Source organism: Oxyura jamaicensis, chromosome 5 (assembly GCF_011077185.1).
Source record: "Oxyura jamaicensis isolate SHBP4307 breed ruddy duck chromosome 5, BPBGC_Ojam_1.0, whole genome shotgun sequence".
NCBI lineage: Eukaryota > Metazoa > Chordata > Aves > Anseriformes > Anatidae > Oxyura > Oxyura jamaicensis.
Window position 1 is genome coordinate 30,335,024 of NC_048897.1, and position 7,546 is coordinate 30,342,569.

Below are 7,546 nucleotides of genomic sequence, written 5' to 3' on the forward strand. Positions count from 1 at the left end.
GGCTATTGTGAGAGAGCACTGCAGAACATTGCAGCTATGCAAGAGCTGAAATCAGTGTGCTTTTTAGTGAAAGCACACACTGATATGCCAGTCATTCACGCAGTAACATAAGATGACAAAGTGAAGAATGTTCTTTCCTTTCTGTTACATAATACTTGAGGTGTTTTCAGGAGTAACAGCTTTGTGGAGTCACCAAAAGAGAAGATAGAGACCAGAAGATTATATAGTGGTTGGAGAATTTAGGAAGAGATATTGAGAAGCAATAGATGGGAGATAGAAAAGGTGGCATGCAAATCACTTGCTGAGGGAGAAGATAAGCCAGAGGAGACTGAAGCAGCAAATTAAGATACTAAGTTTTATCTGAGGAATTTATTTAAATTTTGCTTTTGATTTGCTGACTTCATTGTGCTTGTTTCTAAAGCAGAGAAATAGATTGACCATTCTCCATTTGAAATTGATAACAACATGTAAGATAGTCAGAAACTCTCCTTAAGCCTCCAATTCTTTATACATTAAACTTTATGCAGTGAAAGCAGTTGTTCCTTGAGCACTCCTGAAGTTTAGGTATTCATCAGAGTTTCCCTCAAACTGGAAAGTGCTGGAGTACATTTCTGGTATTTACTAAACATAGTCAGTATGGTCTAAGTTAGTGAAAGAGAAACCTGCAGTCTCTGTGACAAAGTTTTCACTGTGCATCAGAAGCATAGATTTGTGTATGTTAAAGTCCTTGATAAAGTTTCCATCAACTCTGCTGACCTAGATTAAAGCATAAATGGAAATGCAATACACAACCCACCATTACCTAGAATTCTCAGAATATTAATCTTAGTTGAATAGTATTAAAAATATAATGTTTAAGTATTCTAAAATCCTAAAATTGCAATGACATAGATGTAAGTATACATGGCTGGGAGGGAGGTTGGACGTGTGTATATGTGTGGGCAGCTGATCTCAGACGTGGAGGGTGTGTACAACTCTTGAGATCTTGCTCGCACCTGTGTCTTTATTCAGGTCTCACTTGGTACTGGTAAGAAGCAATTAATTTGTTCCCTCATTCGCATTTATCAAGAGCTAATATGAGAGAAGGAGAGGTGTTAAGAGGCGTCTCTGATTCAGCCACCTGATAGGAGAGCAGATGGTTGACATGTAGTATCTCTTATCAGAAAGGCTCAAGGGTTATATCTTGTGCATGCTGGCAGTACTTGCCTAACTCATCATGCCAGTAAAGTATTAGAACTGAATCATCTTCAAGAAAGAAAACACTGTTTATCTGTCTGTCTACATTTTTACATGTCACTCATCTCCATAGTGGCTGGGTTTCTGCAAACAAGAAAGGTTTGTGAGCTGAGGGAAAGATCTGTTTGTGTCTTTCACATCTATTCCCATGGCTCCTTGTTTCTCTTGTGGGCCCAGTTCAGGTACTCTTTGTTTTTCGGAGGAAGGAAAACTCAGCCCATCAAAGCTATTCCTTGTACTGAGATGTAAGGTCACCTTTCTTTCTGATTGTGTGACTGAGTTCCACCATAAACTTTTATTATTATTTGAACTTGGAAACTATTGATTACAAACCACATTAAGAGCCTGAAATTAAAGAAAGGTACAGGTCTTTGGTTCTTTGGAAAATGCTTCTCTATGAATTCAAGAATTAATTTAGGAGCCACAACTTGCTGCTTATCCATTTGAATGTGTTTGGAGAATAAAGGTGGTTAGGCTTCTGCCTTCAGACTGAATTCTTCTGCTGCTAGCTTTTAAAAGAACATTTTCATTTTATGCTCTTCCTTTTTCTCTCCTTTTTTTTTTTTTTTTTTTTTTCTTCTGTGCCAGAGTCAACGTATTAAAACTGTGCTCTTCCTAAGGCTAGGCCACAGGCTACCTTTGCAATGCAGACATTGTGCAAGGCCTGGGTAATTGCCATTTCACTGCAGGGAGGAGTCCAATCAGGAATAGAAGAGGGTGTATTTGCATTATTTTTACATGGAGGATGTAAAGGAACTGGCAAAAGAAAGAGCAGAACCAGCTTGCAGGACACCCAGGAAGAGCTACTATCTCAAAACATGAAGAAAGTTTTTTTCTTTTTCTTTCTCTTTTTTCTTTTTTCTTTTTTATTTTCTTCTCCTGAGTTTGAGAGTCAGTTTACCTACTTGGGGCTTTTTACACCCCTCCATCAACTGTCAATAGATAAATAAATAAATAAAAGGGTTTTCAGATGAATCTGCCCTTGGGTCATTAAATTACGTAGTGACTTTTACAGGATTCTTCATATCTCAGCTTCTGAGCGTAGCCATTTAATGTAATGTTTAGTTTTGCTGTTTTGCACCATAAAGTAGAGTTAATAGTTGTCTGTTAGATGGTCACAAATTTCCCCCAAATAAACTGGAATTTGACTGCTTAGAAGGCAGCAAATAAACAAAAGGCTGAGACCATGAAGTAGCACATAAGCTCTGACTTGTTAACCTGAATTTTGCTTTGTTGCAAATGAAAACAACTGTGGTAACGCTGCAGAAGACAACCTATGGATTACTGTTGTCTTCAGAGGAAGTGGCTTCAACTTGAGAAACAGCATAAAGGACAGTACTGACAGGACTTGAATGTTTATGACATCTAAAAGGACATCTGGGTTCAAAGTAGTGGTGCCACTGCTAGAGAAATTCAGGAAAGGCAACAAGGGAAAAAGTGATAGCACAGCATAAAATATAAATCAATGCTAACATTTCATTTAATGTATTTAACACAGACCATCATTTACAAACTAGGTCACCAGCTGTGAAAGCTGCAGGCCCCTCAGCTCTTTGGAAAATCAAACTGTTTCTTTATATGTACAACAGTGAATTCTGAGGCCCAACTGTATATCTGCATCTTCCTCCATATGGGTAAAATCTTCATTTTTATCTTACTTGGCATTCCAAGCTACAACCTCTTTGGTTCACAAGTGACACTGAAGAGGGAACTGGTATGAGTGATGTAGCAGTAGAATAATGATAGAAATTAAAAGGGCCATTGGAGATCCCAGTCTGATGGCACTGAACTTGTCATTTTGTCTTGAATGTGGAGCTTGGTAGGGAACAACTTGTTATTTTCCTAGATTTTCTGTTTAGTTAAGGAAGCCTACTTGTACAGCAGAATTTTATCAACCAAAATACAGACTTTGTATTGATCATCCCAGTTAGAATTTTCTGAGTTATGTCCATTATGGAACTGGAGGTTTGGAAGTGATCCCAAAAGACCACCTAGTCCAACCTGGACCACATCAAGATTAATTATATCAAGGCCACCACTAGCAAGTTTATCAAATTTTGTTCTTAAAAAATTCCAATGGAATTGATTCCACAGTGCCGCTAGACAGTCAGCTGCAGTGTTAAAAAAATGCTTAGTTAGAATGCTGATTAGCAAAATCTTTTAAGTATTTCTTGTCACAAGTCAAGTTGACACTTTCATGCCTTTCTACTGGGGCCATAGAGAATAGCTGATCACCATCTCTGTAGCAAGCCTTTATGTATCAGAAAACTGCATCTACCTGGAGCTTTTATTTTCTTGACTAGGCTAATCTAATTCCTTCAGCTTTTTCTGGTAGGGTTTGTTTTATAAACTTCTTGTTCTTGTTGTTATTTTCTTGTTTCTCTTCAGCTGTGTTTGTATTAGTAAGGTGTTCAGCTAAGATGAGACACAGTATGCCACTTCGGGTTTCAGTACCACGTGAAGCTTAGAAATCAAAGAGATTGTCTTCCTTGTGACACACCTTTTAATGCATTGCAGAATGAAATGTGTTTTTTGGCAGTGGCACCGCACTGTTGATTTATACTGTTTGGTATACGTGTAACCCTAAGATGTGTTTTTGCTGTATTTCTGCCTTGTCAGGAATTCACAACGTTTACTGATGTCTGTTTCTGAAGAATAATATTTTACATTTCTCGTTACTGTTTTTTTCCTTGTTGATTTTTGAGCAATCTGTCCAATTTGTCAATAGCATTTGGGGTATCTGATCTCACCCTTCCTAGTGTTTGTGTACCCTGCTGTTGTTTTCAGATTGTCAGGGTTTGTTTAGTACAGATATTCAAGCATAAATATTGTGTTACATAAACTGTCTCTGAACATACAAAGCAAAAAAGAGATAGGACAGACTCTGAGAGGTACCAACTCTGACGTGCCTTTGCATTTTGATAAATAACCACTGATGGCCACTGTGGCTTTCTTTTATCAGATGCCTACTCACCTTCCGCTGGTTGTATTTAAAATATGATTCTGTGAAAATGTCCTGTGAAACAGTGTCAAAAGTCATACAAGATTTACTGTGTCTTCTGTTTACCCAGTGAGCTTAACATTACTTACAAAAGGGAGGCTAGCATTCTGCCCCTATTCAACTAATTCATACAATCTTAAATATTTGAAACATGATTGCTGCAAACCTTTGTGAACACATGAATCAAACTATTTGGTCTGTCGTTCTCTCCTAGAAACCTGAGGTGTGGAGAAGCATCTTCCCAAGGAAGGGCCATTTGTATGCTTTAAAAGTACTTTGACAGGTAAGAACAAAACTGACCATCTCTTTTTTTTTTTTTTTTTTTTTTTTTTTTTTACTTATTTTTAAGACCTTTATGGTTTAAAAATAGCTAAAGTGCATTTTCTCTTGTAATCCTACCTGGCTCTGGATCCTTTCCTTTTTCCTTTTCCAATGACATCATGTCCTTGGTTTTTCTGACAAAGTTGCTACTTAAAATCTCTCTGCAAATGATGCTAAATTTTAATATTATTTCACTGTAGTTATTTTCTCTCATTGGATTGATTTATTTCTGTAATGCATCTATTATTTGGGGGAAAATGTGTCATGGAATGGTCGTTATGATGATAATTTCCCTGTTCCCTTTATAATGCCTGCTTTATTTGATTAAGCATATTGTCATATCAATTAATCATTAATTATATTTAAATTACTTTTCCCATTTTCATTACAATACTTGTGTTATATGTCACTTATCAATGATCTATAAATTATTACAAGTTACATAATGTTCTTCCCTCACAGCTGTGGGTAAAACCCAATACATATCTTGTGCATGCGTTGAAATGCCTTCTGGTATCTATGTAGTCTTTCTTCAAGTTATTTGGTTTGAGAGAGGCAAGTTCTAAGCATATGGTTCAATTTTAACAGCATTATTTTACAGCCTTTCTATTGTTTTTTCACCAAAAATATCTGTTTTGCACTACATCAATCCACTTCACAATTATTCCCCAAAGGTCCCACATGGAATCAGGGCTATATTCAATCACAGTGTTGTATCATCAGGTAGGTCACTGAGAGGGCTGGAAGAAAAATTTCCATCCTCTCTACTGCAGCAGATCTAGGAAGTTGTTATGAAAAGCAGAATAATACTATATGCTTCTCTATCATTTCACCTTGGGATTTCAATATGATTTGTAAGTCAGAGATATAATTATAGGGAATTTGAGCACGGAGAGGAAAGTGATTTGCCGGAACACAGGCACGAGTTGCAGAGGACTGGTAAACACACTTCAACAAACACAAGTGGTAAAAACGTTTGTTCCCTGGAAGAGAAGGACTGAAGACATAACAAGTGAATTTATTTGTGTTTATGACAACATTTTTTCAAGAGGCTTTTGTTTCAAACACAGGAAAACACTCTTCTCGATTGCTGGAAGACTTAAGTATGTAGTTATGAGGAAGTTCTGGGCCCTGTGTTTGTGCGTTATGTGCAGTATTTCAGCATCTGATCTTCTCACAAGCTTCTGTGAGCCTGAAGTTAGCAGGGGTTCTCTGATTTACTGTACCCCAGGATCTAGCCTCAACAGAGAATATATACTTAAATGAATTGTGGCTATGTTGCCCTGTATTTTTAGGGGGTGCAATAATGTGAGGGTTTGGCATGCTAGCCAGCCAGCCACCCCCTTGTCAGAGTGATGTTAACGTTTTCTCGCCTTTAACTTCAGCCCCCTGTTCCTAACTCTTCCACTTCAATTATCTTTGAGCTTATTCTCTTACAATAACTGCTTTTTCTTTTTGTGCCTCAGTCTGTCCCTGTTTCCAAGTCAATGTTAGCATAGTGAGGCTTTTTAATCGCTCCACCTCAATTAGTCCCTCTTGGCTACCTTTTTTGTTGTTACTGGTTGGCAACTTTGCACTTTGTCTACCAAAGGCTCAGGATTCAGAGCCATAGCTGAGGCGCTATTGCAAGCATGCTGCGGATCTATTCCCATCCTGAAGCAGCAATTCAGTGTATAAAACAAATTGACTGTTGTGTGGGTATTTTTTTCCAATCTGGGCCCCATATATTCTAAGTTTATGCTTGGTTTGCTTCTTCTGGTGTTCCTGTTCTTGGGAGTTCTCCTCAGTGAAGCTGTTTCAGATTATTTTTTTTTCTTTAGATTGAGCTCAGTTTGTCAAGAATCCGCCCCTGGTTTAATTTTCTGTTGACATGTTTAATAATATCCTTTGTTTTCACTATTTTACACTTAATTAATAGAAATGGCAGAATTGTCTCAGTCACATGCTGTGCTGTTTACTTGCTCTTGTGATTCTTTAAAGGAGAGGAATAATTGCAGCTTCCTCTGGATTCATCTGCGTGAAGGCTTTAAATAAGACCATTGCTAACTCCAGCCCTTTGGTGTCAATTTGATGAAATTCCCATCTTCCCCTGTGGTCCAGGGTTTGGGCTAGCTGAATCAGCTTGCCATCCAAATTAATACTTAGAAATAACCAAGAATAATTACATAACAGAACTTTATTGCATTGCCAACCCCGAGTATTGAGATGTCAAGTCATGCCACAGAGGATCATAAAACTTGTTTTAACAATGACATCCAGTGAAAGCCTGTCTGCTTTTAAACGCACTGCAGAAACCAGAAGGCACGTAAGACGATTGTCCAAGTGTTAATTTCTACTCCTACAGGCTTCGACCCTGGGCCTCTTTTTTTTTTTTTTTTTTTTTAATAGGGTAGCAGAGATTCCTACATCATCGGCTGTCTCCAGGCTTTAAAAAATCATAAAATAGGAGAACACTTGATATGAATGGAGGGGAAAATTTCTCCCTCGGAGCCGGGAGCTGGGGAAGGGGATGCTCAGATGCGTTCAGTTTCCAAAGGGGGCTGGGACCGGGCGCAGGGGCTCTGCATTGGCTGCACCGGGCACAAGGCGGGCAGCGAGCTCGGCGCCCGGGGGCAGTTCTCCGCCGCCGGAGGGTGGCCGGAGCCCCGAGGCCGCTTTGGGGAGCCCGCAGAGGGACGAGCCCGAGGGTCCCGCGGCGGTGCCGTCCCCAGGGGGCTGGCGAGGGGCCGGGGTCTCGGCGCGGAGCCGCCTCCGCCGCGCGGAAAGTTTGCGAAGCGGCCGGGCGCTGGGGGGAGCGGGGCGGGGGCCGCCCCGGCGGGGCTCCTCCTCCGGGGCCGGGCCTGGGCCGGGCGGAGCGGGGAGCGAGCCCCCAGCCCCGGAGCCGCCGCGGCTGCCGAGGGAGCGAGCGGCGGCGGGGCGCGGGCTGGGGCTGCAGCGCGCAGGACGAGCCCGGGAGAGGGCTGCGGGGCCGGGGCGCTGCCACCATGA

General features: G+C 40.5%; 1 long non-coding RNA gene across 1 annotated transcript in view; it reads right to left on the reverse strand.

Annotated features, from left to right (window-relative positions):
* Window positions 1-6,354: 6,354 nt before the first annotated feature.
* The window catches only part of LOC118168677, a 2,500-nt gene continuing 1,308 nt past the window's right edge, over window positions 6,355-7,546 (reverse strand). The window contains exon 2 of the long non-coding RNA XR_004751730.1: window positions 6,355-6,983. This is a non-coding gene — a long non-coding RNA (uncharacterized LOC118168677). The remainder of the gene's footprint in view (window positions 6,984-7,546) is intronic.